Genomic DNA, 23,386 nt, shown 5'->3' on the forward strand with positions numbered 1-23,386 from the left:
TGGATTACGTTTGTTTGTGAAGGGAATGCGCCTCCCGATCTACATAAATGCATCTATGTTCGCGCGAATCATTCATGATCCAGCTTCACTTACAGCATAAGTGAGTATAAGCGTTTTTTATGAATCTTTGCGATCGCCTTACCTTATAACGTGGTAGTTAGGAAGTTTAGCTGCTAAACGCAGCTAAATGCGGCTAATGTAAACAAGACCGTCTTTCCACAGAGAGAATTACATTTAAAGGAACAACCCCTTAGAATGAGATGATTTTTGCAGAGCTGATTTTGGCAAGGTAAAAAGGGTGTTGTTTTACAAAACCATTGAGAATTTTTAATCAAAGTATATTAGAGACTTTTCATTAAGACCCTAAAAAATCATATAAACTTGTGGAAAATGAGCATCCGATGACCCCTTTAAGGGTAGGCTGAGAACAGTAGGGGGAAGGGAGGGGGATGGTGTTGATGGCTGTGTTGTGGGACAGTCGGGGTGGGTGTAGGGTGTCAGACCAGTCTTTTGTTTTTCAAACCTGCAGTAGAACTCATTCAGGTCATCAGCCAGTTGTTGATTGGCCTCAGTGTTGGGGGATGGGCTCTTGTAGCTGGTGATGGCTTTCAGGCCGTTCCACACTGATTTCGAGTCATTTCTTGAAAGCTGTTTTTTTAGCTTTCCTGAGTAGTTTAACTTTGTGTGTTATTTGGCCTGTTTGTACAAGGCTTTGTCCCCACTCCTGTAGGCGTCCTCTTTGGCCTGGCGAAGCTGTTTGAGTTTTGCACTGAACCAAGGTTTGTCGTTGTTAAATTTTAAATAAGTCCTGGTGGGTACACACATGTCCTCACAGAAACTGATGTAGGATGTCACAGTGTCAGTGAGCTCATCCAGATCAATAGCTGCAGCCTCAAAAACACTCCAATCAGTAAGTTCGAAGCAGATATTGATAAGATATTGCTTCACAAGCTTGTGATTTCTTTTTTTAATCTCTATTCTATTCAATTTCATATGGATTCTTTTGGACAGCTGTAAACAAACTTTTACATTTCTTAAGGCAGTTCTTATAATAAAAAACATAATTTGTAAATTATGTTTCTACAGTGGATGTAATTTGGAAATACTCAAGAGAGAAATCAGTAGCCTGTCTGAACCTCACAGTGATTTTGCTGCAGTCCATTTTTTTTTTTCTCTTCTTATTTGCATAAAATCTGTATTTCTCCATTTTGACACTTCTGTTGTTTTCCCCACTCTGCTGTCAATCCCAAACTACACTTCCATAGGAATGAAGTGAAAACACATTTCCCGTAAACAACGTCACTCGGTGCTTAATTACCATGGTATGAGGATCACTGGAGAAATTAACTAGTTAGTTGTGACTGTTTCCTGAAATGTCAGAGAGAAAACAAAGCAAATGCTATAGCTCATATTTAAGAGTTTGGAAGTCACTAAAGTTATTTTTATTATATTTTCATTTGTAAAAATTATTATTATTTTTATACATTTATTTGAATTTTATTACATATCAATACATATTGTGTGCGTGTGTATAATAGAAAAAAGACGATGTTTAATTGTAGCACTGGGTATTAAAACAAATTTCGATTTTGATTGCACAAGCTTGCAATTCGTTTTCTATCTTTGTTTAATTTGATGTGAATTAATTTGGATGAAAGTGTACAGTATGTCAGTGACTATGCTTACATGGACATCAATAATCTAATTATTTACCATATTCTGAATAAGAAAATATTATGATTAAGGTGTTTACATGAGTTGCTTTTTGAATATACCTTTCATGTTCCTGTTTTACGTTATAGTGCGTCAATCGATTAATGGCACACGCTTATACATTAACACGTGACGCCATTTGACGTTCACTCTGGAATTTCATGTATTAACATACAGTTCATCTTTCTTAAGGCAACATTTACAGTTTTGGGTGTTTCATTTTTAATTTTCTTCAAGTGCAGTTAATTATTTGCCATGCTATACGTGCTTGAAGCCATGCTTTTTTGTTTGCTATCACATGGTTGACCACTGTCGTGTGTGTATCCTGTTGCAAAATGGGATGAAAAGTCCTATGCAACAGTAATAGCGTGATTTATGGTGTGTACATACTGTACATAAGGTGTGTGTCTATACTGCACTTCCATAATGCAACTAAAATCTAATCTAATATGTTGGCCTCATGCACATATTTAGCAAAAGGCTCCTTTCTAGAGTTTTTCTTCATTTTTCTTGCTAACTTTCGAGTTTATAGTCACTGAATGGCTTTTCTTAAGTAAACGTGACACATTGTTTCCAAGCTGATTTACTGACATCTATCCACATCATACACTGAGAAATGATGAGACATTTGTACGGTTCATAAATACATTTACAGGTCCTTCTCAAAAAATTAGCATATTGTGATAAAGTTCATTATTTTCTGTAATGTACTGATAAACATTAGACTTTCATATATTTAAGATTCATTACACACAACTGAAGTAGTTCAAGCCTTTTATTGTTTTAATATTGATGATTTTGGCATACAGCTCATGAAAACCCAAAATTCCTATCTCAAAAAATTAGCATATTTCATCCGACCAATAAAAGAAAAGTGTTTTTAATACAAAAAAAGTCAACCTTCAAATAATTATGTTCAGTTATGCACTCAATACTTGGTCGGGAATCCTTTTGCAGAAATGACTGCTTCAATGCGGCGTGGCATGGAGGCAATCAGCCTGTGGCACTGCTGAGGTGTTATGGAGGCCCAGGATGCTTCGATAGCGGCCTTAAGCTCATCCAGAGTGTTGGGTCTTGCGTCTCTCAACTTTCTCTTCACAATATCCCACAGATTCTCTATGGGGTTCAGGTCAGGAGAGTTGGCAGGCCAATTGAGCACAGTAATACCATGGTCAGTAAACCATTTACCAGTGGTTTTGGCACTGTGAGCAGGTGCTAGGTCGTGCTGAAAAATGAAATCTTCATCTCCATAAAGCTTTTCAGCAGATGGAAGCATGAAGTGCTCCAAAATCTCCTGATAGCTAGCTGCATTGACCGCAGCTGATACGGCACCCCAGACCATCACTGACTGTGGGTACTTGACACTGGACTTCAGGCATTTTGGCATTTCCCTCTCCCCAGTCTTCCTCCAAAATTTGCTTTCATCCGAAAAAAGTACTTTGGACCACTGAGCAACAGTCCAGTGCTGCTTCTCTGTAGCCCAGGTCAGGCGCTTCTGCCGCTGTTTCTGGTTCAAAAGTGGCTTGACCTGGGGAATGCGGCACCTGTAGCCCATTTCCTGCACACGCCTGTACACGGTGGCTCTGGATGTTTCTACTCCAGACTCAGTCCACTGCTTCCGCAGGTCCCCCAAGGTCTGGAATCGGTCCTTCTCCCCAATCTTCCTCAGGGTCCGGTCACCTCTTCTCGTTGTGCAGCGTTTTCTGCCACACTTTTTCCTTCCCACAGACTTCCCACTGAGGTGCCTTGATACAGCACTCTGGGAACAGCCTATTCGTTCAGAAATTTCTTTCTGTGTCTTACCCTCTTGCTTGAGGGTGTCAATGATGGCCTTCTGGACAGCAGTCAGGTCGGCAGTCTTACCCATGGTTGCGGTTTTGAGTAATGAACCAGGCTGGGAGTTTTTAAAAGCCTCAGGAATCTTTTGCAGGTGTTTAGAGTTAATTAGTTGATTCAGATGATTAGGTTAATAGCTCGTTTAGAGAACCTTTTCATGATATGCTAATTTTTTGAGATAGGAATTTTGGGTTTTCATGAGCTGTATGCCAAAATCATCAATATTAAAACAATAAAAGGCTTGAACTACTTCAGTTGTGTGTAATGAATCTAAAATATATGAAAGTCTAATGTTTATCAGTACATTACAGAAAATAATGAACTTTATCACAATATGCTAATTTTTTTAGAAGGACCTGTAAACTGTCAGTTCTTGAGAATAAAGAATCGATACTGGTTCATCAAATTCAAGAAATCGATTTGCAACTAATGGTTCTAGGCTCATAGCGCCATCTACTGTGCTGGAGTGTTTTCCTCTCTTTTCTTATTGCTCAACTTAAAATACAACAAGAAAATACACAAAAAAATAAATAAGGGATCCAAAGAACAAAGCATAATTAGCATAGAAAATAAACAGGAGCTAAAATATCAGTCTTCTGGTGAATTTAAGACATTACATGTCTTAAACTAAACAATTTCCACTGCAGTCATGGTTCTACACAATTAACTGAAGAATTCAACACACAGTATAAACACTGTTAGATCCTGAATGATGTAGCATTAGGAATGAAGAGTCAGGGAGTCTGGGACTGAGATGAAGTGTCTTTTATTAATGTCACTTACTAGTCAAGTGTCAGATCAGAAGTGGCAAAATGGCCCAGAACACAGAAATCACAGCTACATATACTGTATCTCCCTTTCTGCCTGCCAAAGCATTGGCATATGTCCCAGTTCCTGGGTGATTATGTATTTGTTTATCAGTTCTTAACAGAAACACAGGAGGGAGTTCAACCTTGCATAAAAAAACTACGATTGTGTGTTACACAGTATGAGAAGAATAAAGACTGAAAATATTAAAAGTAATATTAAATGCTTGCATTTAAAGTAATATTAAATGCTTGCATCGATCATACTGATTAAATGCAAGCAGATTTTTATTATCATCATCAAATACATTGAAAAGTTTGGATGGCCAGTCACTATTTTTCCCTTCCACCTGTTCTTTGAAAGAACAGGCCTTTTCTGTCATACCAGCGTCAGTTAGGAGAATGTGTCTTTGACTGTTTTCATAAAACAGTTAAGTGATTAACAAATTAACACTCTATTCTCATTATGATGTCACTGTGATGAGATGTGACTGTACAGAATGCGAAAATGCAGTGTCTCATATATTTTCATGTCCAGTTTTTATACCCATGCAGATATCTCAGCTTGACTTCCAGTACTTTATCTGCTGCTGAGTACAGGAGGCAATGCATGCAAAAAGACACAAGAAGAGCAATATAAACAAAACAGGCGCAAACACTAAAATCAAACTGCCCTATCCTCCTAAAAGGCCATCAAATAAATCCTTCCCTTGCCCGCACTGATATATATTTCCTTCGGCAGATTGTGTAACTTTGTCATAACTCTTTGAAGCTTCTTACATGTCATACAATCTCCTTAATGGGCAGTTATCACTGTGTGATACTAATTTACTTTAAAAAAAACATAGTAAAAATTTCATGTTAGGGCACAAAAATCACAGAAATTGATGTTCTGTACAAATAACTCCTGTTGGTGATTTGTATGGTTATGTTAGTTTTAGGTTAGAGACTGGGTCGACTGGACAGTGTATTAAATTGGTATTACTCTGCACTTTAACTGCTATTGGTGTGATTAGTAGAATTTGGTATGGCCCTTCCCATTTAGGCCCAAACAGCGTCAGATTGAGGTTGGCATACATGAGGTTTATGTCTGCTACTTCAAATCAATGTGTCTTAGACTTGTGCTAATATCACTTGTCTCAGAAAAAAGAACAAATGAAGTCTTTGTATATTGAGCTTTGTTTTGACAAACTACGTGGCCATCAGCATGCAACAAGTCGAGCAATGCTTCTATGTTTGTCATGTGTATTCTCATCAGTAATTCAGATCAAAATGTTGTTCACACACTGAACTATAGATAATGGTCTGTCCCAGTTGTCTAATGTTGTTTTAAATGGTAAACTGTGGGACTATTAATATAACCAATCCTGACAGGATTCATAAAGGGGCACTGCCATTGGATATACCTTTTACAGAAAAACTGTAGCATCACCTGGTACACAGGAGGAAATAATAGAAGGGTCGGCTACTAATTGTCTGTAGGAGTGTCATATTTGCTGACCTTTCTGTAGTCAACTGCAGAACACTCCCCTCAGTAACAGTGTTTTCCTCAACTGAGGTGATCTGTCTCACCCAGGTTAATTCATTTCCATGCAGCTGCAGACTGCCTGGTAGTCTAAACAGTATGTCAAGGTCAAGTCAAGTCAAGTCACCTTTATTTATATACCGCCTTTAACAATACAGAATTGTGACAAGGCGGCTGTACAGTATTAAATAGGAAACAGTACATCAACAATGCCAAAGGCAACATTAAACACTCACATTATAGGTAAAGGTAGTTAATCAAAAACAATAAAATAAAATTCAATATTGTGTTAAGAGAAAGTGTCCCCAACTAAGCAAGCCAGAGGCGACAGCGGCAAGGAACCAAAACTCCATCGGTGACGAATGGAGAAAAAAACCTTGGGAGAAACCAGGCTCAGTCGGGGGGCCAGTTCTCCTCTGGCCAAAGTTCCCGTGGTCTTGTGCCGACAGCCGTCTAGGTGATGTGGTCTTTAATGTGGATCCGTCTCTGGGGCTCATCTAGTTGATGTGGACTCCGCTGACATTCAGGGCTGTAGAGGTCGTCTCTAGGTGCTGATCCACCGTCTGGGCTGGGTTCGGACTGGATCCGGGGGACTGCAGTGACCATCTGATCTGGATACGGACTGGATCTGGTGGTTAATGTGACCTCGGAATAAGAGAGAAACAGACTAATATTAGTGTAGATGCCATTCTTCTGACGATGCACAGAGTACATCGGGTGTTATGGGAAGTGTTGCCGGTTCCGGTTGACCTAATTAATGCAGCCTAACAATCCTTTAACGGATTTGAATTATAAGAATGTGGATTTGTTATGTGTAAGCAAGGTTAAAGAGATGGGTCTTTAATCTAGATTTAAACTGACAGAGTGTGTCTGCGTCCCGAACATTGTAGGGTAGATTGTTCCAGAGTTTGGGTGCTAAATAAGAAAAAGATCTGCCGCCCGCGGTTGATTTTGATATTCTCGGTATTATCAAGTTGCCAGAGTTTTGAGAACACAGCGGACGTGAGGGACTATAATGCGATAAGAGCTCACTCAGGTACTGGGGAGCTAAACCATTCAGGGCTTTATAAGTAATTAGCAAGATTTTAAAATCTATACGATGTTTAATAGGGAGCCAATGCAGTGTAGACAGAACCGGGCTAATATGATCATACTTTTTGGTTCTAGTAAGAACTCTAGCTGCTGCATTTTGGACCACCTGGAGTTTGTTTATTAAGCGAGCAGAACAACCATCAAGGCCAAGTAGAGGCAGTGAGACTGGCCCTACCCATACTGCTGCCAATACATCCGAACCTTCAATGGTTATCACAACAGGTGTGGTTTTCTCAGCATAGCAGCTTTACCCGTAGCACTACCCACTCCAATAGTCTCTCCTGTGTAACAGAAAGTAGCAGAATGATTAGTATGAGGTATTACCATAATTTCAGCCCCATGCCAATTAAGCAATCAATTTTTGAACCTGTCAATTAAAGCTGTAGCGTAAAAACCATCAGGATGGTGGTCAGTCACAATTAATGTTCCTTCCAGGGCATGGAGGGATAGCATTCATCTGATTCAGCTCTGAATATATTCTGTTGTGGGTTAGCTTTGTTGCTTGCAGCCAGTTAGGGCACAGTTTCCATTTCAAACTTAAGATCACCATAAGCCTGTGACAGAGTCAGTGGTGTTTCCTTGCCACAAATAAGGGTCATCATATGTGCTAACTATCTGATCTGGCTGTAATGGTTTGTATTTAAGTAAGGTTTTCTTTCTATTTCTTGTGGTCATTTGTCTTCACTCACCCAGTCCTTCTTCTGTGTTTTCTGTACAACATATACTGGCCTTAGCAACTTTTTTACTTTTGCCTGGAGGATCGCTCAGTCCACTGAGAATTATCATCTGTGTGTATGTCAGAATTGCTCTGTGGATCAACAAACTCAGGCCCAGAAAGTTTTGGGTACAGGCTTTTAGACTTTAGGTTTTAAGCATGATGTTACGAATCTGGTCAGTTACCTGCGGTCCGCTCACCAGTATTGTTGTTGTGATTTCCTTTGTTATCGTTCCTAGCTCCCTGTTCCCTTGTTCCCTAGTTTCCTAGTTTCCCTGTGTTTAGTTACCTCGCCTGGCCATCTCGTCTCGTCTGTCTCGCCGCCTGCCTACTGGACTCTAGCTCGTTGCTTTGATTATTCTCTTGTCTCGTTCCTTTACGGATAATGTTCGCCGCTGATTGACCCACGCCTGCCTTACGGACTGTTCTTGTGTTTTACTCCATATACGCCTGTTTGCTACTGTTTGACCCTGCCTGCCTGACCATGCCTTTGTCTTGTCGATTTAATAAAAGCTCGCAAATAGATCCTCTCGTCTCTCACTCAACGTTACAGAATACTCCGTCACAACGGGATCCAGCAGCTTCACCCCCGGACAGTCGACAGATATGGACACAGACAAGACTCTATTCAGGATTAAACAAGGACCACGCACACTTGAGCAATACATCTGTGAGTTTCTGGCTATTACTAATTATTCCACCCTCCCGGACTGTATAGTTATAGAGATTTTCTGTGATGGCATAAATGAGCCTTTGAAGGCGAGACTCAAACGCGAGGGTCCGCGTTCATCACTCGCAAAATTTATGGACTTTGCTTTGGAGACTGTGGGCTCATTGTTTACTGTGGGTGTCGCGGATGAGGAGCACGACATCGCGGTAATGCTGGTTGCGCAACCCGCTCGTCAAATGGCGGCCGCGCCGGAGCGCGCTCATGCGCGCTCCATGAGTGAAGTCAAGTCACTATTGACCTTCACGAGCCAAGTCAAGTCATTGCTGATCTTCACGAGCCAAGTCAGGTCACTACTAATCTCCATGAGCCAAGTCAAGTCACTATTGATCTCCATGAGCCAAGTCAAGTTACCGCTGACCTCCATGAGCCAGGTCAAGTCACCGCTGATCTTCACGGGCCAAGTCAAGTCACTGCTGATCTCCAAGAGTCAAGTCAGTTCACTACTGGTTTTCACAAGCCAGGCCAAGCCACAGCCGGTCTCCACGAACCAAGTCAAGCCACAGCTGATCTTCATGAGCCAAGTGAAGTTATTGCTGCTGTTCCAAAGTCTCGTCTGACCTTCCAGAGCTTCGCCATGTCTCGTCTGACATCCCAAGGTCACGGCCTATCATGATGGCCAGCGTGCTGGACACACCACTAGTGTCAATGAGGGCAGCAAACATCCCAGTGGCATCAACACCTTGAAAATCCACCATTAAAGAGGTCCTGCCACCCGCCACTGCTCTTCCCTTAATGGCGGTTGCCATTTGGTGTGTGTGGGCTGCACACTGTGCTCCTGAGGTCACATCTGTTCACAAGTCTGCCCCTGAGGTCACGTCTGTTCACAAGTCTGCCCCTGAGGTCACATCTGTTCACAAGTCTGCCCCTAAGATCCCGTCTGGTCTCAAGTCTGCTCCAGAGGCCCCGTCTGATTACAGGTCTGCTCCAGAGGTCACGTCCGTTCACAAGTCTGGCCCTGAGGTCCCGTCTGGTCTCAAGTCTGCTCCAGAGGCCCCGTCTGATTACAGGTCTGCTCCAGAGGTCACGTCCGTTCACAAGTCTGGCCCTGAGGTCACGTCTGGTCTCAAGTCAGCTCCAGAGGTCCCGTCTGACCACGAGTCAGCTCCAAAGGCCTCTCCAGTCAGAGAAGCTGCGCTAATGCCTCCTGAGGTGTCAGTGCCCGCTGTAGAACCTCATAGAGAGGCTGCGTTAACTTTTGAACTCTCTGCTTCTCTCTTTATTCTGTCTGCCTCCTCTGTCCCTGCTCTCCCCAGGTCCCAGTCCATGACGCGGGTTCCTGCTCTGCCCTGGAGGGCTCCTGCGCCTCCTGCTGGGCCTCCTGCTCCGCCCTGGAGGGCTCCTGCACCTCCTGCTTCACCCTGGAAGGCTCCTGCGCCTCCTGCTCCGCCCTGGAGGGCCCCGGCGCCTCCTGCTCTGCCTCCGGCTCTGCCCTGGAGGGCCCCTGCGCCTCCTGCTCCGCCCTGGAGGGCCCCTGCACCTCCTGCTCCGCCCTGGAGGGCTCCTGCGCTTCTTGCTCCGCCCTGGAGGGCTCCCGCGCCTCCTGCTGCGCCTCCTGCTCCGCGCTGGAGGGTTTCCGCGCCTCCTGCTCTGCCCTGGAGGGCTCCCGTGCCTCCTGCTCCGCCTTGGAGGGTTTCTGCGCCTCCTGCTCTGCCCTGGAGGGCTCCCGTGCCTCCTGCTCTGCCTTGGAGGGCTCCTGCGCTTCCTGCTCTGCCTCCGGCTCCGCCCTGGAGGGTTCCTGCTCTGCCGGTCCTGCCTCAATCACCGGGTCCTCCGCATGGACCTGGTCCTCCAGCCCTCGACCTGTCTCGCTCCCACCCCACCGCTCCCCTGGACTGTTGTTCTGTTGGAGCGTCTGGAAGCCGCTCTTTGGGGGGGGGGGCTATGTTATGAATCTGGTCGGTGACCTGCGGTCTGCTCACCACCCGATGTCGCTCTCACTCAGCGTTACATATGAGATGCTTGTTCATTTCCTTTAGCTTCTCCAAACTTTTGAGCTTTCCATTTAAAACTCTCAGTTGCCCTGTTCGTGAATCATTAGTCTTTTGCTGGTTTTAAATTTCCCCATCATGGGTTGCTTTCAGTTCTTTCTTTTGTTGCCTGTCCATGATTCCTTTCAATTGTCTGCTTTTCATTGAATACTACAATGTTGAGATGAGGTTTACAGGTTCTATGCGTCTAAAATAGTCACATGCTGATGAGGTCTCTGCCTCCTTACGTGCCGACATGGTTCCTTTTCAGACAAAGTCCTCTGCCTTATCTGCCTCTAGAAAACTGCCTCTAGCACAAAACAATATGCAGCAGCCAGAGAACACAGGTTGGATCCTGTTTCTGATGCTAATAATGTTAGATCCTGAATGAGGAAGCATCAGGAATGAAGAGTCAGGGAGTCCAGGGTGAAGATGATGAGTCTTTTATTAATGTCGCTTTCTAGTCATGTGTCGGATCAGAAGCGGCAAAAATAGCCCAGAAAATAGAAAACACAACTACATATTGTATATCTCCCTCTCTGCCTGCCCCAGCATTGACATATGTCCCAGATGTGCTTGTTTATCACTTCTTTAACAGAAACATAGGAGGTAGTTCAGCCTTGCATATAAAACCATGATTGTATGTTACACAACATGAAAAGAATAAAGACTGAAAATATTAAAAGTATACACAGTGTTGGCAGTAATGCATTACAGTAATGTAGTATACCTCATTTTGGGGGCAGCTGTGGCCTAATGGTTAGGGAGTCAGGCCTGTAACCGGGTTCGAGTCCCAGGTCCGGCAGGGATTGAAGGTGGAGGGAGTGAATAACCAGCGCTCTCTCCACCCTCAATACCACAACTGAGGTGAGTCCCTTGAGCAAGGCACTGTGTGTGTGCTTGGATGGGTTAAATGCAGAGTACAAATTCTGAGTATGGGTCACCATACTTGGCTACACGTCACATCCTTTCCCTTCCTTTCCTTTACATTTTGCTGTTACGCAATAATATAACGCATTAGGCTAATAATAAAATTTGTGTAAAATAGTTACTTGTTACCATCTCAGTAACACAAGTTACAACAACATATTTTAACTCAAAATTGAAACAACTGTGTTAGATCGCGGTCTCCATGCCTAGACAATTAAGATCCAGATCCCGTCAGAAAATATCAGTTTGTCCAGTATCAGAACAACTCGTCAGCAGAATAGTCTAATACCCAAACCCTGTTAACAGGAGGTCTTGTCTGGTACCCAAAATACCCAAAACACTATTAACAGTCTTCTATCAGCCAAGAAGCTGACTGAGGAAAAAGCCAATGAAAGTGAAGAGCAGAAGCAGGAGACGAATTAATGATGATAAAAAGGAGCAGAGTTTATTGAATAGTCTTAGTTGCGTATGTCTCAATGCTCAGACTTCGTCTGGAGAACACAAATCCAACAAGTACTGTTATACCAAACTGATTCACAACAACATCCCATAAACCTTGAGTTTCTATAAACATTCCCTTGTATCTCTTATTCATGAAGACAAACAGCCCTTTCAACATGGAGAAATAGCACGAGTAACTGAAGAAACACCTGGACTGGTGCCACTAACACTAAGTTAACAGAGAGAGCTGCAGGGACAAGCAACAGAAATTAAGTTTAACTAAAAATAATCTGTTTTATTAAATCATAGTCTATATATAAAAGGAATGAATACGCAAAATATATTTGACTTACATAACAAATTAACAAAATGAAAGAAAAATACTGAGTGACGCATGCTGCTGAGTTTGGTTCATTTTTGTGTGGCTACAAACAAGTTGATGAAAAAAAAACTGAGATGAAAAAGGTGCATCCTAAAATAAAAGTAAACCCATTGCAGTTTTGAATGATCTCTATGACCCAAAATGACTTGTATTTTATGTTTTCCCTGTCTGATCATGCCGGTGCCTCACCCACACACATGCAGCATTGCAAAAGTTGCAGCCTCATCATTATCAGAACAAAACAGTCAACCAAACATATAGCTACACTGGTTAATTTAAATAGTCCGTTGTACAATCGGATTAGAAGACGATGATTTTTATTTATTTATTTAGTGAAAAGCATGTTAAGCACAAAGCCTGGTTTACATCAAAAATAATACTTTCGCATTCAAATACAACGCAAATATGGAAACATGGATTCGTGCCGAATGAGATGTGAGCTGTGTGATAACAACACTGTTTTGCTTTAAATTTAAATTTGTTTTGGCTTGTTTAGAAACTTAATTTTTTCATTCTTGTTCTGCTCTGAATTTAAAGGACTTGTTGTGGAGTAGAGACCTAAATAGCCTATAGGCTAGCTAATGTGTATTGTTTGTTCATTATAATATTGTTTTTTTTTTTTTTTTTTTTTTTTTTTTTTTAACCAGTATTATTTCTGAATTTAATAGTGTGGTTATTTGAAAACAACATGGTATATGAGTTGGAGCAGGGTTGGAACTATAAGGAACTGAACTTGACACTCCTGGGAGAGGCCTATAAATCTCAAACTAGTTGTTTTTAATTAAAGTAATCCGTTATTTAGAATAATAAAACATTTGGGCTGTTACAAGGCAAATTAAATCAGTATCAACAAAATTCATCTTTGCAATGCAGAGGAAACACAGAAGCTTCATCATGGCATTTAGATGTATTTACACACTATTTAATGCAGGACATGAATGCATTTAACTTGCCGTTACAAATGTAGAAATACTGTTTTGATATAAGACATAAAATGTTGAATGCTCATATGTAATCTTTATGTAATCATGGTGATTTTTGGAGAACAAAAAAATGTTTCTCTCCGTGTGATACTGATTTACTATATGAAATGTAAAATATATATACTTTTAATATATATAGTTAACTAATTAGGACACAACGAGGGCAGGAAGAACCAAATATGGGCACAGCAGAGAGAACCAACATAAACAGTCCAACGGGGTGTTACAGTTGGAGTGTTTTTTTTTTTTGTTTTTTTTTTGGCAATATAATATATGCAGCTTGCACTGCATAACAGAGCATAAACATGGCAAGGGGTTCACTTCATTTTCTTCAAGTTCAACTTCAGCAGAATATGACGGGGTTTCGTTTTCAGCTGGGTCTGCACCATAACGCTTGTCCATCTGCATCTTTCTTGTGATTTTAGCCCCAGGTTGTTTTCCTGCCCATTATTTACTGCAGTAGATTTCAGGGAGCGATTCTTTTTTTTTTTTTTTTTTACACGTTTTACAATGTACAATACTTCAAACAAACTATACTTGAGTAAAAGTAAAATTACAGATTTTAACAATCACTTTAAAAAGTAGAAGTACACAAAAAGGCTACTCAATTACAGTAACGCAAATAAATGTAATTTGTTACTTTCCACCTCTGATTACAATTTAGAAACGGTAATATTGTAATGTAACTAATTAGTTTTAAAATACAGTAATAAGTAATATATGATGTATTACATTTTGGAAGTAACTTGCCCAACACTTAGCATAGGCCTACATGATCTCACTTACGCTTACGTATGTTTTAATTATTTAATATGCTAATTAAATGTTTTTGTTTGTTTTGTCACTTGGTTAATTGGTGACATAATCCCATGCCCGCCCCAGCAAACTCTGGTTTTCCAATCTGTTTCTCTGCATTTCTACAGATCTCCTCACATAATGGAGGTCATTCACCCTTTCCTTTTCTCCCTCTTGCACCAGTCTGGGAATGAAGAAATCTAGATCTTGAGGAGTCAAATAGCTGTCTGATTTTAATGGGATCTTAGACCGATTCATGATGGTCATGTATGCTTCATTTAGCAGGATGGACTTTTGTGTTTTAATCTCCTGCAGATCACTGTTTAGTTTTTCTTCTATTTTTTCAGGCTGGTCACTGGTGCATTTACACATCTGTTTAAGATCATTGAATGACATTTCACCTTGCTTTGTCGTTATTACATATTTTTGGTTCTCTTTCTTATGTTCACTGTAATGACATTTCCCTGTACACACAGTGCAGTAGTTTTGTTCCATGACATCACATCCCTTAAGATTACCGAAAGAGACCCACCAGTAGCCCCTCAAATGACAGTTTTCCTCACATCGGGTGCAGTAGGTTGCATTTTTGCTCCGCCATGATTCATTTATAATCCGAGTTTTTTCTTTGACTGTTTTATTCACTCTAAATTTAAAGCTGTCAGATTTGTCAATCTTGTCTTTGTTCGGACTTATCGCTAACATTATTTCCGTCAGTTCTTTCAATTTGAACTCTTTCTCAGTGATACGGTCCATTTGATTAAAGATACAGGCCTCAAGTTGTTTTGGCTGTTTCAGAACATCTGCTGTCATCTGAAGACTTTTTCTGTTGTTTTCTGACAGGAGGGTCAAAAATTTTTTTATGCTTTTCTTTCCGATTTTCCATTCTGATTTGTAAGCATGTCCTCTTTTCTCTTTCTGCTGGTTGTTGAATAAGAAGTGAACAGGTTTTTTTCTCTCATCTCTCCTGCAGTGGATCTGTGCTGTGTTAATGGCATTAAGAGCATCCACTGGATCTCCTCCATCTGAGTGTGTTATGATGAACACTATGTTGTTCTCTATATCTCTACCAAACAGAGACAGAACAGAGTGAAATATGTAATTCTCTTTTCCAGAGAGTCGATTCTGAGATGCCTTCATCACAAAACAGACTGCATCGATATAATCAATCCCATCTGAAAATAATTTGATCAGATCTTCAGAAACCTCTCGTTCTCTCTTGAAACCTTCAGTATCTGCATATCCTGGAATGTCAATGATGGTCAGAGATATTGGGTTTCATACCACTCATTATGCTTAAACTTCACTCCCAGCAAGTAATTGATCATGGTGTTGACCATGGTGGTTTTTCCAGCGCCGGTTTCGCCCACCAGCAGTATGACTTTGTTCTCCTTGTTTGTGTCTCTACTTCCATATGTCCATCGTCTGATATTAGCAATATATGTTCTTTCCGTTTTCAGTTGGTAAAGTGCTGGAGGACCTGGATTAATAAGGGTGGCATTACGACGTGGTCTGCAAAAGAGATTTGATTATAGCAATAATAAATGTTATGATTTCCATCAGCTATCTATTAAGCTACCGTGCCTGTAGGAGTATGTATTTTACTATGTTTTTCTAAATGTTGCTGATTTGTCAACATGATAGTGTTGTTTAGTTGGCTAATACAGATTAAGGAAGAAAATCTTACCGCTTCCATACTGGTCGACTCCCATCACCTGTATTTGATAGTAAGCATTTTCAACAATTATAATAATAAGACAATATAAATAACTTGGTTTAATGTGTTGTTATTTGTGTTATTAGCTGCTGCTTACTTTGAACACACACACACACAAAAAATGTGGTTGAAAAGGTCATAATGCAATTTACAGACTCACGTTTAAAAGTAGGAGGAGGATCAATGCTGTGATATGAAACAAAGCTGTCATCACTGGAGTCAGAGTCGCTGTGATGGTGATGCACCTTCAGGAAAACATTTAATAAACTTAATAGATTATTCATCAGATTTATGAATGAGTAAATATTACTGATGAGCCCACAATGTTCAACAAATCCTTAACTATCAATAAAAATAAATAAACCTTTTATAATGCTCCTTGTGTTCAAAAGAAGATATCTGGAAGAATGCTGGTAACCAAACAGTCCTAGACACATTCTTCCAGATATCTTTTGTGCATTTGTGTGTTTTTAACAGAAGAAAGAAACTCATTAAGGTTTGGGACAACTTGAGGATGAGTAAATGATTGCAGATTTTCATTTTTGGTGAACTACCCCTTTAAAGTTATACACACAGTTTAGGAATACACTGACTACACAACAGCTTTATTAGCTGCTAGCTTTTAGCAGATTGATATAGATTTTTTTTTTTTTTCAAAGATTGGGGAAAATACTTCTAAAATAAATACTAAAAATATAAAAATACTAAAGCAGTAAAAATCCTAACTTACAAACATAAAAGGAACTCTCTGCTCCTCTACAACCAGTCAGTTCTGGGTAATTAAAACACATTATTCTGTTCTTTTGGACATTTGTGTTATGTAGTCTGTGTTGTAATGTTTAAAACATGTTCTTACAAATAACAGATTAGTCTGTTATTAATATAATCATTAGTAAGAGCCCTAGTGAACAGGGTGTGGCTGCAGACATGCACTTGCCCTCTCAGACACTTGTGCTCCTGCAAGTGATGTCACTTGTAGTCGCCACTTGCACGCTTCGCTGACAAGGGTTGCCAGTAGAGGCAAGACGCTGTGGAGTGTGACGAGCATCCCGAGAAGATATCAGCGTCGCCCTGGAAACCAACGAGCACCGCCCGCTCACGCTCATCACAGCCGGATCAGTCTCAGCTGCGCCTCATCAGCCGGCGTCCTCATAAGCAGTGAGGCGCCGGCTCAATGTGAGAAGCCTTCTCCGAGAAAGACACACACTAATGTTTTTTCTCCCTCTGCCCCCTAGACAGCAGCTGAAGACTGATCCGCACACCGTTCACCGGACCCACACGGAGCACGAGAGAGACTGAGAGCACGCCATTTCACCGCTTCCCTTCCCCGTATTCCTTTATTCTTTCTGCACTCTGTTAAATAAAATCCACCCTCCGGGGCTAAAAATTTTGAGTCTCTGTCCTGTGGTTCTTCACCCGTGACAGGTGGTTAAATGAATAAAGGTGACCAAAGCGTCTTGTCTCAGTTAGCAATGTGCATGATTTGTGTCAGTTGCAGGTAGCAGAGAGTGCATATCTTCATACAATATGCAATCAAAAAGCAATAATTGTGAAATCGTTGAATAATGCATTCATCAGGGTCAAAGCACCAGTGGTTCATGTGGATTATTAGGTGATAGAAACGTATAAAAATAGTGGTTTTTGCAGCAAAGTCCACCTTGAATCTTTTGTCAAAACCTTTGGTGCTAGGACCACTTAAAATAAATAAATCAGTATTTATCTTTTAAAAATGTTTAATTTCCATTAAATCATTACTTTTCCATAGAAAGCTCATAAACTAAGAATTTAACTTACCTTGATTTCAGCCATATCTCCACCTTACAGAAGATCTTCACTCCTCAGTTAACTGCTAAACACAAAATTATTTATTTACATTTATTCAGAATACACATTTGTTTGTTTGTCTCTTTTTTTGTGAAAGGCTCTTTTAATATTTGTGTATAAACAACTTAATATTCAATTATCTGTGTGTAAAAGGAATATCATGACCTGTCAAATAATTTCTAAACAGGAATTTTATCTTAAATATGAATATTCTAACACACCATCAGTCTGTAGGTGTGTTTCCGTTACAGATTTGCGAAAAAACTTTAGCGATATTTTATAAATGTTGATAAAAAACTTTTATTATGCGATGCATGTTATGCGACTAAATATGAGGCGCCACGTAGGATTTTAATCAAACTTTGCTAATCAATACATACATAAAACACGTGCATATACACCAAGAAATGACTCACATATACATGTATGCTATTGGATGTTCAATATATATATGTATATATATATATATGAAACACACGTGTACACTAATATGGAATCCATACCAATACATCTTATGTTAGTAATGAATGCATATGCACTTGTGAATAACTTGTAATCAAGGGGCACAGTAATACGCAGAGTCGGGTTTTTTGTGGCACACCCAGAATCTCTTTTCTGGCTACACTACTGAGATAAACACAGTATAGGCACGGAATCTCTCCGTGCCGACATTTTTGTTGTTTTACGAAACTCACTCGGCATCTGCTGCTACAACAGCCACATCCTTTCGTTTACTGAATCGAAATTAAAGTTCTCACCGGCTGCCACTCCGGGATATGATGATGGTTTGAACGTTTGTGAACTTTCCTCGTGTCCAGCCTTTGATTTCAGCAGAGAAGTTGCGTTAGCTTTCGATTTCGGCAAAGTTGCTTCAGCTTCTTCTCACGAAATGGACATTATTTTCCTTCCTTTATTTCCGCTGTTATGGATCAACTGGGGATCATGTTATCTGGGGATATGCGCGTGCACGCAAATAGTTTTACCTGATATTCCTGCAGGTGTTGGACGGCCACAGATTCGTCACATGGAATTTTCTACAGAACAGATTTCAAAGCTTTCCACATTATTTGTGAATGTTTGTATCATTATTGGACTGTTGTCCATTAAATAAGGTGTTTACTTTGTAAAACGTCTGTATGTGCAGTAGTTAAATTAAATCTTTAATTTGTGTATTGATTTTATTTGAGTAGGAATATTGCTGTGGTTAAAGGGACGTCAAGCACTTTATTTTCTTTCTTTATTTCTTTTCATTTTTTTTAAATATTGATAAAGAATGAGAGATAAACGAGCTATAGTTTTGTATTGTGCCTATAATTTCGAATTAGTGACACAGATAGGATCCAATGAATTATTCGTGATTAAGTTCAATGTATTTAATGTTTAACAAACATTTAAAGATATATACAAAGGTGTTAAAGCAAAATTACAAAAATCGCAATACAAATGCTGTAGCTTCAAGGCAGCATTACAAAAAAATGCATGTTTCTGTTACTATGTCAGAAATTACATATGTCGGTGTAATGTCCACATGTGACCCTGGACCACAAAAATTTTTCTTTGAAATTGAGATTTATACATCAACTAAAAGCTGAATGAATAAGCTTTCTATTGATCTACTGATGTATGGTTTTTTAGGATAGTTATTTGGCTGAGATACAACTACTTGAAAATCTGTAATCTGAGGGTAATCTGAGGAAGTTCTTAGCAATGCATATTACTAATCAAAAAAAAAAAAAAGTTTTGATATATTTACAAAAAATACGAATATACCAGTGCTATTTAAGACTGGTTTTGTGGTCCAGGGTCATATATGGCAAAAAAATGTTTGTTTGTTTTTTTAAATAAAGGTCTGTCAAGTCAAGTCACCTTTATTTATATTGTGCTTAATACAGTAAGAGCAGCTTTACCATGCTAAACAGGAAAATAGTGTGTCAATAATGCAAACAAAATTTAATTACCCTGAAAAGCAGCTCTAAAAAGAGCACAATAGTAAACAGTAAATTTTTTCTGTTAAAGTCATCTCTTCGTAGAGTCAGCGAAGTCATCGTCCAGCTCAGTTCAGTTGTGTTGATGTCTTGTGACAAGGTGGATCTGTCTCTAGGGCACATCGAGTTGTCATGTCAGCTCACATTCAGAGAGGTTGTGGTCGTCTCTAGGTTCTGATCCCTGGTCTGGATACAGGCTGGATCTGGTTAATTAACATCATTCAACTGAGCAGAAACATATTAAGGCACTGATTACATATTGTGATCATAATGATAATTTTGCAGTTTTGCTGCTAATTCAAAGTTGGGATCATGTGAAGTGTTTGCAGGGGTTGTTGTCATCTCTTTACAGGTGTTAGTGAGGTTGTTACCACTGAAATGAAGATAACTAGCATAATTCTAAGTTATATCACATATAAAGAGGCCCCTGCTCATTACATGTCACTTATAAAATTGAATATGTGTCATATTTTCAGTATAAGTCTGCAATAAAGTACATAACAAAGCTTATCCTATTCTAATTGATGTTTAGGAGAGAGGTATCCTATTCATGTGAGGTGCAAAATGATTGTGAGGTTAGTGATGTGTACTGTCTCCTGGAATATATATATAATAATTCAACATCACAGTATCATATGTTCAACATGAAAACGTTGTGGTTGCCACTGAGTGGTTGTCACAGGACAAAAGACAGTATGGAAACTGGAAAAAGAACATGAGTCGGTAAGAACTTTCCCTACTTTTTTAATTGTTAAACACTTGTCAAACACTCTGTCACTTTGTAAATGTAAACATGCCACAAATGTTACATACATATAGCTAATATGAATTGTATAAAAAAATACCTCTCTGTCTTCATCACATATTATAGAATTTGGCATTTGAATCTGTTCATCACATTTTCTACTGTTAGAAACACAAGTAGAGTGTTTCTAGAGCCCAGGATGTAGTACGTAAAAAATGAATAGCAGCAGTCATGAATTGGTCTAAACAGAGATCTAAGCCTATGCAAAATGTTGATTTCTCTTCTTTAATATAATATCTCAGAAAATTAATAATTTGATTAGGAACAATAGCAAACTTCAGATCAATTAACAAGACTTGTCACAAACATAATGGACTTTGCAGTTCCTGTTTGCTTTAGGTAGCCTACCGCTAATTTTAACTTTTAACATCTATATTTGTTCATTACAACACGTATAACAGCACACTACAGACACAATGTTATAAGAAGATACTGAAAAGAAAATAGTTAGTTTACTATTGCTTTAGCTCGTTGTGGAGATTGATCATTCATTGTTACGATTGTCCCATGTTAACGTCGGTGTGGTTTGTGAGCGTGACATGGGAGCATGGGAAACGCAGACACGAACGCGGCGAAATCAAAGCGCTTTATTTTGCATACCAAATGTGTACTACTGGTGAAACGCGTTTTCTAATCTATGATCTGTGCAATTTCACATGTGACGAATTTGTCGTCGTCTAACATCTGATGGGAATCCAGGTAAACATACTTGCGTGCATGCGCGCATCCCCAGTTAACATAATCGCCCAATGACAACCTTATTTTAGCCTAGATGTCTGGGCTGTGTTTCAACGGCTAATAGACGGTTTTTAGACCAAAAATTGCTTGGATATTTCTTCGCGGCCCTGCGAAACATTCCAATTTGAAAAACTAACGGAATGTGTTGAGGAAAAAAAAAAAAGCTGGATGACGAGTAATTTCTTACTGCTAAATTCTGAAAAAACAGAGTTGCTAATTATTGGACCTTAAACCTGGCGTGTAATAAACGTAAACACTGACTTAAATGCTGTTTAGTCATTAATGATTTTGTCAGTGTCTCTTTCTACACCAATCAAATATGAATCGAGTTAAATATTCAGAGTGTTGTGGGTCACATGATGATAAAAGCAGATGTGAATTAATTCATGGCTTCTTGTTTTACAGATTTGGCCATTTGAAATGGGAATTTTAATTCTTTTTTTTTGTCTTTTTTTTGTTTTGTGCCATGCCCAACCTCTGTCACCTCCACCCTATTTGTTTGACCACCACCCTCACCTCTCTAATGCTGCCTCATTTATTATTGTTCAAATTGCAAAAAAAGTTTTTTTTGTTTTTTTTTTCTTATTATTCCATAACAACTTGGTTCTGCATTTCTCACTACTTGATGTCCAGAAGTTAACTGAAACCGACACAAACTAATGGCAAACAGGCAAAAAGCAGGGATCCTTAATGGATGTACACGCCATGGCCGTGGGTGCTCAGCTCCAGGGGACTTTTTGAGCGGAAGTTTTTTAACTTTTCTTTAGCTGGAAAACCAAATTCCTCCGTCCGCTATCGTTTCCTCAATATTCGAGTCATTTTTGCCGCTAAATGCGAGCACCTTCACACTCGGCTAGTGGTATAAAGCAGGCTCTACATCCGAAGCGACCGCACTAAATGCGCCTCTGTTTATGTGATCAGTGAATTCTGAGTCCTGCTGCAACGCGCGATTTATAGAGCAGAAGCTTTGGAGCAGTGCAGACCATGCACTGGCACAAATGCGACCACGTTAAATTTTAGCTAAATTAAAACATATTTTGCAGAAGTCATGAAGTTTTGGTGGGTGATTGGCATAGACAAATAACAGTTTGATCATACGGGTTCATTAGGCAGACCTTTGCTTTGTTCGTTGCTGTTTGTCCATGATTTCAAATAAGAATCACCCAGTGGCTTTTTTTTTTTTAGTAAAAACATAATTATGTTTTTAACTGATTTTCTATTGAACTGTCAGCAACTGAACTGCAGTGCTCAAACTATTTTAAATGTAGTGAATTAAGCTAAAAACTCCATCGTCATGCAGAGTTTTCCATCTAAAATGTATTTTGAGCTTGAAGCCCGTGGCATATGAAGAATGTTTTATTTGTAAACAACATACCTTTATCGCTCATTTCAGTTATTGTATTGTATCCGCCCGCCACCCACCCGCACCTGTATTTTTCTCTGATTTAGATACCCGCACCCGATGGTCATTGACAGTTATTCTAATTCTTAGTTTTGCATGATGATATGATGAATGGATGGTTCATTTTTAACAGCAGATTGATTCATCTGATCTGCACATCGCTGCACACTTATATAAGCTTAATTGTTCGTGCTTTTAAACCAAATCCACGCTAAAAAGAATAACGTTGTAGTTAATGTAGTTAATATCATTATTGATTTATCTTATCCACCCGCGACCCACCCGCAAATAATCAGAATGCATTTTTTTATTACCCGACCCGGGGATATAACCGCAGCGCGTTAGGAGCGGTTTCGCGAATCATTTGATTCAGTTCGGGAGATCGGAGCGGTTTCGCGAATCATTTGATTCAGTTCGGGAGATCGGAGCGGTTTCGCGAATCATTTGATTCAGTTCGGGAGATCGGAGCTTTTTTTTTTTTTTTTTTTTTTTTTTTTTTTCATGGACAAATGTACTTTTATCAGTGGCCGATAGAACAACAGACTGCACAGTACACTGGATACAGCAGCTTGTAATTTTTTTGCCATCATCTTCACAATGAGGCTACACAGAGCTTCTCTAAAGTGCTACGAAATAACAGTTCCATCTTAACAGGTCATACCAGTTACTTACTACATAACTAAACTTAGAGACTGAGGTACTTATGGGTTTTATGTTGTTCATGATTATAATGTATTCACTAACAGTACAAGATTTTCTTGCCAAAGTCTTTTTGGCAGTAAACATAAAATATCTGGTTACTAAAAAATGCACAAGTCAAAGTAAACAATTCAGAAAAGCAAAATCTAAGCATGGTTTCACTACCCAATATCATATAGGATTGATCTTATTCACAGCTGTAGTGCATTTTTCTACTTTTAGTGAGCTTATTCTCTGTTATGACTAGTAATAGTTACCAAAAGGTAGTCAGGAAAAGTATGTGGCTCATATCTGTGCATGCACA

At 39.6% G+C, this 23,386-nt stretch overlaps 1 pseudogene; it reads right to left on the reverse strand.

Annotated features, from left to right (window-relative positions):
- Positions 1 to 13,603: 13,603 nt before the first annotated feature.
- LOC127157337 (uncharacterized) lies at positions 13,604 to 18,352 on the reverse strand (annotated as a pseudogene).
- Between the last annotated feature and the right edge of the window lie 5,034 nt (positions 18,353 to 23,386).

This window comes from Labeo rohita, unplaced genomic scaffold (assembly GCF_022985175.1).
Source record: "Labeo rohita strain BAU-BD-2019 unplaced genomic scaffold, IGBB_LRoh.1.0 scaffold_104, whole genome shotgun sequence".
In the NCBI taxonomy this organism is placed as follows: Eukaryota; Metazoa; Chordata; class Actinopteri; order Cypriniformes; family Cyprinidae; genus Labeo; species Labeo rohita.